The sequence below is a fragment of the Pteropus alecto genome, unplaced genomic scaffold (genome assembly GCF_000325575.1).
Source record: "Pteropus alecto unplaced genomic scaffold, ASM32557v1 scaffold14, whole genome shotgun sequence".
NCBI lineage: Eukaryota > Metazoa > Chordata > Mammalia > Chiroptera > Pteropodidae > Pteropus > Pteropus alecto.
In genome coordinates, this window is record NW_006436810.1 from 5,913,407 (window position 1) to 5,920,138 (window position 6,732).

Below are 6,732 nucleotides of genomic sequence, written 5' to 3' on the forward strand. Positions count from 1 at the left end.
CTTGTCAAGCCCTTCAACTCCTTTGCCTCTGCTGGCTCCCATTCCACATATCTTCAAACACCCCAGGCTGGAATACGTCATACTCTCTGCCTTTGCTCCACACCTGGGTCCTTGGGCTCAAGAAGAAAACCTCAGGGCCAAGCACTTGGTGCCACCACACAGATGGGCAAAAACATTTTTCCAATGTTTTAGGATAAAGTCCAAAGTCTTTAGCATGTCTTTCAAGGCTTTTCTTAATCTGAAATCCTCATCTTCACCTCTTACCATCCAGCCTCCCACTCGAGAGCCCGATCTTAGAGAGCCCCTCGCAGGTACGTAAAGGCTCTATCTGGTTTTTTGCCCTCAGCCGTTCATACAGGCTCTTCCTTCTTTCTAAAACACCTATCTTTGGCTGATGAACAACTACTTACCTTTTAAGACACAGGTCTGGATTGGTGCTCTGATGTTGCTCCATGTTCCTACCAGTGGGAGACCTACCCCTTCTTCCTCACTGCCCTGGGAGCTCGTTGGAAACAAAAGCTGAATCTTATTCACTTGTGTCATCAGCATCTTATCTTACACAGAATGGGAAGGCCAGGCCCAGGAGAAAGGGGGAGCTAGAAGCCACCCAACAAAGCAAGAGAAGCGAGATCAGGAACCAGCCATGTGCTAGCAGCACATTCATTGGGGGAGGACTGACAGAAGCTAAGAGCAGATTGACCAGTGTTCTGCTGGGAAACGGGGCCCTGAGCCTCAGGTTTTGGCCAGAAAGAGCCAGCTTCTGGTGGAGCACCCCATTCCATGGCTAGGCCAAGGCCTAATGCCGGCTAGAATGGAAGAGCAGGGACCTTACTTCCTCTGGGAAAGGCTTTGAGAAATGCCCAGAAACGATGGCCTCTAAATGACCATGCTGCTGAGAACATTTGGGGGCTACAAACCAAATGGAAGAGACAGATTAAGGCATATTTATTTGGGGCCAGGAGCATAAACCATAGGCATCCCAGCAAGCCCTTGACTGTTCTCTCATTCTTGAAAAAATGTATAAAGATGCTGTAGGGTTCTCCATCAAGTTTTCCAAAGTCTCAGTGAAAATTTGCTTCCTCTCCGTGTCCATCTTTTTGACAAATGTATGCACAATGGCCCTGATGAGATAAGTCCCTCTCTCATGAGCTCCCATTGCTCTCCATGCCATCCCCCGTGAATGTTGATACAATATTTATTAAGGCTTAAATAGCACTGTTAAGTGCACATGTTGATTTAGAATGATGGAGAGTGTCAAAGCAGAGAACAGGAATGCAGCCTCAGCGTAGGGACCCCCGAAGGACAAGGAGATAGATCATTAGCTAAACACCCAAGCTAGCCAATGTCACCAGCAGGAAAAACAATTCTTTAACGAGGGCTTTCTTTACGCCTATTGTTAACACTGCTTTTTATATAAAAAAATTTTTTTTCAAATATCATAAAATAATATATGCATATAGTTTTAAAAATTCTAACAATATAGACTGGTATACTGGAAAAGTAAAACTCCTTCCATCCTCTTCCACCCAAGTCCCGCCCTTCAGAGGATACCCCTTTTACCCTTCTGTTTTTATTCTGCTGCTAAGTTACTGCCATAATTTGAAACAATATGCTTAGATCTTGATTTACCAGCAGTAGATAGTATCAAGCCATTTCCATTCTCTTCGATGGAGCAGGAATTTAGCTTACAACATTTTCAACCATCTCTTCTGAGTTTTGTTGGAGTCCTTTCCCGGTGGTCTCCAAGGTCTGTTCCAGCTCTGAGTCCCCTCCTGGCAGAAGCATGCTGCCCACACTTTGCACCAAAGCCCCAGAGCACCTGGCACATTCCAGACTCATATTGTCTCCAAGAGGTCCTAGGGCCCTGCCGGAGAAGGGTAATGGCAGGAAGCCATAATATATTAAAACAGTAGATTAAAACAAACAAGGGTATTTTGGATCGGATTACACATCATTTTCTTCATGTCTGACAACAGAAAAAAAAAATCAAAGGCAGTAAAAAAGACAACCATAGACCATAATGGTCTAATAACTTGGTGTTATTAGACTCCAGAGCAGGAGTCAAAGCTCTCGTGCAAGCACGCAGTGCTGGGCTCAGAGGAATTACTGCTTAAGTGCCCCTTTAAGACTTCCTCCAAAATGCAGCACATTCGCTGGAGGATCATAATTAGGCCTCAGTTGTGGGCCATATTCACACATTGTGCATCATCCTTAAAGATGACAGAAAAAAAAAATTACCCAGGGCCATGTGGAATAAATATTAGATCTCTCACCATTGTCCTCCATGAAAAAAAAAATTCCACTTAATAATCTCCTGTCTAGACTCATAGCTGAGTACTGAGCAGTATGGCTTTGTTTTGTTTTGAAATGGAAGGAGAAAAGGCAGGAAAGCAGGAAGGTTGGGAGCACTAGAACCCTGAGATTGGCATTATGGGCACAGACATGGTCAAACCCACAGAAAGGAAGAGTGTAAATCATTTTCCATTCATGGGGTGCTGTCAAAATCCAGGTGTGACAAAAATTCCAGAAAAATCACAGATCGAGTTCATCAGGAGTATACCAGCCCAGAGCTGATTAAACACTGGGAGCGTGTAATCTCTGGAAAACCACTTTCATCTAATAGTTTGTGTGATGAAATAAAATGCCACCAAAACGTTCGGCCATTTCTCCATTACCCCTTCTTTCCTTCCCAACCTTCTCACCCCAAACCCATTCGGTTCCACTCGTGGGGAGGAGCTATCTGGGACTGACAAGCAAATCTGCCCGATTCTCACGTTCCTCACACGAGTGTTGGCCCGTTGCCGCTTTCCATCCTGAGTATCTATTCCCGCTCTGGAGAACTCGGTTGGCTCCCCGGGGGAACAGACCTAAACTTGATTTCGGGTCATTCTCATTTGTATTCTCAACCTGCCTACTGCTGTCATTTTATCATCTTCTTTTCTAAACCGGTCACGCACCAAAAAAAGTGGTGCGTATTTATTGGTCTTTTGGTTTTTTTTTTTTGTTTTCCATCACCAGGAGCACTTGAGATTCCCATCGGCTTTTCTGCAACCCATGTGGCCCTTGGCCATATATTGCCTCCATTCACTCAGCTTTTTCAGGCGTTACAGTCTTTTGTCCATGAATACGAAACAGTCTCTTCATTTCCCTGTTTCTCTCACCCAGACCTAGAGCGATGCTCACGGCAGAACCTCAGCTGGTCAGTTGACTTAATCACTGAATCCAGCCAGCCCTCATCTGAAGATGTGGGGGACAAGGAAACGAAAGAGAACCGAAATCTCTAAACAATGCCTAAATGTAATTTATGCTTTAATTTTTTTCTTGGACTGTAACGTCCTTCCCCTCCCCGCCTCCCAAAAAACATTCCTTGGCCATCTTTATAAGACTTGGGTAAAAAACTTTCTGTCTTTTCTTCTTGTAACTTTGGCAAGATGTGAATAGGAACAAAAACAGACACGATCATGAAAGAGGAAAATATGAAGGACTTAAAAACCCTCATGGTGGCTCAACCCAAAGTAATCAGTAGTCGACTGTACGTCATTATATGCGTTTTCTTTGGGAAAATGGCAAGCAGTTTGGTGCCTGTTTCCTCTTTTCTTTCTCTTTTCAAAGTGTGATGAGCCACCAGAGCTTTTGTAGAATGTTTCAGAATTTGAGAAACCATTTCACATAGTTTTATCTCATTCGATTTTCACGATGACTCTGGGTGCTGAGGAACAGATTATAATTTCTGCGTTACAGATTCTAAAATCTATACTGTAATAAGATCCTCGTGGCTAATATAGGAGGTATTACAAGTCAGTGAGAAAAGAATGAATTATTCAAATGTGATTTTAGAAAAATTGGCTCTCTTGGTGGCGGGAAACATTTAGATCCTCATTTCACATTACGAAATAAAATAAATTCCAGACATGTTAAAATTATAATACGCCCAAATTATAAAAATCTATAAGAAAATGTAGGTAAATATTTATCTGATTCCCACAATGAAAGAAATTCTCCAAGTGTAAAATATGGCAGGAAGTCACAAAGGAATAGACTAACAGATTCTATCACACAAAGATTTTAAATGTCTAGATATAAAATATGAAAAATAAAAGCAAACAATAAACTGGAAAAGTATTAGCTACATACGTGACAGGCAAAGGTTAATATTCTTACAATATAAGGCATCCATAGAAATCAATAAGAAAAAGAAATAGAAAATGAGCAAAGGTTATAAATAGACGATTTACAAAAGAGAAAATACAAACACCTGCCCAATACACACGAGAAAAGTTATTCAGCCAGAAAAAGTAATCAAAGAAATTAAAAATGAAGTCACCAGATACAGCTTCTTGCTTAGCAAATTGGTAATAAATGGAAAGACTGATAATACCAGATGCTACAGAGGTCAAGTGAGAGAAGAATATAAATTACATGACCTTTCTGGAAGGCAGTTTGGCAACGTGTATCAAGAACCTTGAAAATAGTCATAGTCTCTGACCCGGTTATTCCTCTTAAAAGACTATGTCTTAAAAAGTAATCAGAAATGTATGCTGAGATGTATGTAAAAGACATTCCTTAGAGAGTAATTTATACCAGTAAAACATGGAAACGATGTACCCCAACAGCAGAGTGGTTTAAGTTGTGGCACATCTATGTCATGGAATATTATGAAGACTTTAACGTTTTGAATAATTTTAGTGGCATGAGAAAATATTTATGAGATAGCGTTAAAGAGAAAATGCTGGCTGAAAAATGGTATAGAGTGTAAGATCTCAAATATATACATATCGGCCTAGAAAAAAAGACCAGAAAGTAATGTCAACAGTGGTCACAAAGTGAGTTGAAAAGTTTACATATCTTTAAAAATATATTTCTGATTGTCTTCGGTGAAAGGGGTTTATTATCACAAAAGGGATTTATAGCCAGAAAAAAATAGTTGAGAAAAGCCTCTGTTTTTAATGAAAAAGTCTCAAAAAGGTAAACAGTATAATGGAACTTAACCTCCAGTCACTTGATTCCGTATCTACTGTTCTTTCCACCATATCACACTTTTTCATCTCACAGGAGAAACAAAGACTGCACACAAATTACGAAGCCCACAGTGCTCTAAAATCACTTCCGAGTTGGTGAATATACATCGTTGCAATTACATAGTTATTAGTAATTAGTCCTAAGTAGCGCTTCTAGGTTCTGCTTTTTCTGTTTAATGCTATTTAATATTTAAATTGCCATGTGTCAGCAGATAAAATATAAATGTGCTATGCACATTGCATAGCACGATGTGGCACTCATTGACTGCTGTGTGTTCACCAAACCCTGTCACCCTTTCAACCTGGGCACATAGTGATACCTCATTTCCCAGCCTCCCTTGCAGTTAGATGTGACTAGATGACTGAGTTCTGGCAACTAGAATGTGGGTAGAGGTAATGTTGCCTTCAGACCCACAGATCTGGTTCGTGAAGGCAATGTGCATAGCACGATGTGGCACTCATTGACTGCTGTGTGTTCACCAAACCCTGTCACCCTTTCAACCTGGGCACATAGTGATACCTCATTTCCCAGCCTCCCTTGCAGTTAGATGTGACTAGATGACTGAGTTCTGGCAACTAGAATGTGGGTAGAGGTAATGTTGCCTTCAGACCCACAGATCTGGTTCGTGAATTCTCCCTCGCAGCCTTCTGTTATCCCTTTGTTCCCTTACCCATCGGTCTGACGCAGAGAAGAAATGATGAAGCCACTAAATGGCTGGACCCTGGGTCCATGAGAGATTGTATGGAGTAGAGGAACTACTTTTCCAGCCACTCCCATTAGATGGTGATGCGGAGAAGAAATAAACATGTACTGTAATCAGCCACCTAGGCTTGGTGTTGTTTGTTAAAGGAGATCTCCTACCCTGACTCCAAAAACTCAGCTGCTATCCCCTCATCTTAACAGATCACGCTCTGCTTTAAACACTTTCCTGTCCTGGGTGTTTTCGTTGTTGCTAAATAGTGCCGCGATTATCATTGAACAAAGTCTGGTTTTTCATTTACCCCTTCTGGTTTATCTATATTCCCCAGAGGGGATTACCAGGGGTATTACCGATGCATTACCAGGGGATTAACCATTTCATCGCTCTTGTTACACATTTGCCCGACTACTCTCCCGAAATAGGGAGCAAATGAGTGTAGCTGTTTCTCCACACCCAGACACACTGGTTTTATTATTTTTACTTATGTTCGTTAATTCCTTGGCACTAATTAGAAAGTGCTTTCAAAGAGGTTTCACTGAGGTCATTTACACTCGCAACACTTAGTTTGAGTTTCTTCGCCGTACAGAATGTGGCAGAGAATATTTTCTTCTTCTACCCTCACCCTACTGCTCACCATTTAGCCTGCCCTCTGATACAGGCAGCCACAGGGACGTCCACGCATCCTACATTAGGAAAGTGATGACATTGCAAACTGTAGTAAAAGGAATCAAGCTTTCACTTCTACGTTACAAAATAGGCTTTTGGAAACTTGCAGCAGAGACTATAGTTTTAAGAGGGGAAAAAGCTTTCTGTGTTTCAAAGCCTGGCTTCTAAGCATAAGAAGCCTCAGGCCTGAAGGACTCAGGGCATACGGTTGAGGCATAAATAATAGATTTAGAAGAATACGTGATCAGTCAGAGCCAGACAGCTCTGCCCCAGGCTAGATAAAGTTTCTCCAGGCGGAGGGAGTGGAGAAGGAACAGAGGGCTTAAATGGCAGGTTCCGAAGGCAGA